Below are 1,164 nucleotides of genomic sequence, written 5' to 3'. Positions count from 1 at the left end.
CATGTTGCAAGCATGATTAGCAAGTGAGTAGCATGTTGCTAGCATGACTAGCAAGTGACTTGCATGTTGCTAAAAAGGCTAGTAAATGACTAGCATGTCGTTATCATGATTAGCAAAATTACTAGCATGTCGTTAGCATGTTTCTAACATGTTGCTAACATGTTTAACAAGTGACTAGCTTGTCGTTAGCAGGTGGTTAGCATTATTAGCAAGTGACTAGCATGTCGCTAGCAGGTTGTTAGCATTATTAGCTAGTGACTATATATAATTATATGTGAAAAATAGCAAAGAGACACATTTCACGGCAATAACCGGGTAGATGGCAATTAGCCTAAAAACGTGACTCCTAAAATGTGTGGGATTAACATGATTTATTTTAACTTTCATAATTAGTTTTAATCCAGTGCAATTTAACACTATAAAAGGATATCATCAATCTTCCATATTTTTTTTTTTCTTTTTCAGGCCTGGATATCACAATTTTCAAATTCCCAGATATTTCCAGGTTTTCCATAACTGTGGGATTTCTGGACATTTGTGTTTGAAATTAAGTGACTTGATATTAACGTCCCTTCGGCAGAAAATGAAACAGACCATAAACATGAATCATTTTACAGTTTATTTAATGTCTTGTGTATGCTGCATATATATCTTGCCTAATATATGTCTGGCTAAATTAATACTTTTTCATATTTAAGTATTAAAAAATGTACTAACTTCTCATATACTGATCTGTTGTATAACAGCAGTGTGAGCGTGTCTGTAGTGCTGGATATCAGTCATGTGATCAGCTGCGGCCCAATCACAGCCGTGCTGATATTCAGAATAACAGCACTCTTACTCGTGTGTTATGGATTCAATATTGGAAACATGATGAAAGCAGGAAGATCCAGATCTACAGGTGTAGCGATTACTGACGATTGAACAGTAAAATCCACAGAGGGTAAAGACTAGGCCTACAGAAGAGTGGAAAGACAGTGAAGGTGGTTGTGAATGTGTGTAGATGTGTGTTCAGCCCTATTCGGACGGGATTAGATTTACATGTAGCGCTTTTCCACTGCATGGTACGACTCGGCTCGGCTCGGCTCAGTATGGCTCGGCTCAGTACGGCTCGGCTCAGTATGGCTCGGCTCAGTTCGGCTCGGCTCAGTACGGCTCGGCTCA

This window comes from Sinocyclocheilus grahami, unplaced genomic scaffold (assembly GCF_001515645.1).
Source record: "Sinocyclocheilus grahami isolate Dianchi unplaced genomic scaffold, SAMN03320097.WGS_v1.1 scaffold301.1, whole genome shotgun sequence".
Classification (NCBI taxonomy): domain Eukaryota; kingdom Metazoa; phylum Chordata; class Actinopteri; order Cypriniformes; family Cyprinidae; genus Sinocyclocheilus; species Sinocyclocheilus grahami.
The sequence above is the reverse complement of the archived record's forward strand: the minus strand, read 5'-3'. Positions refer to the sequence as shown.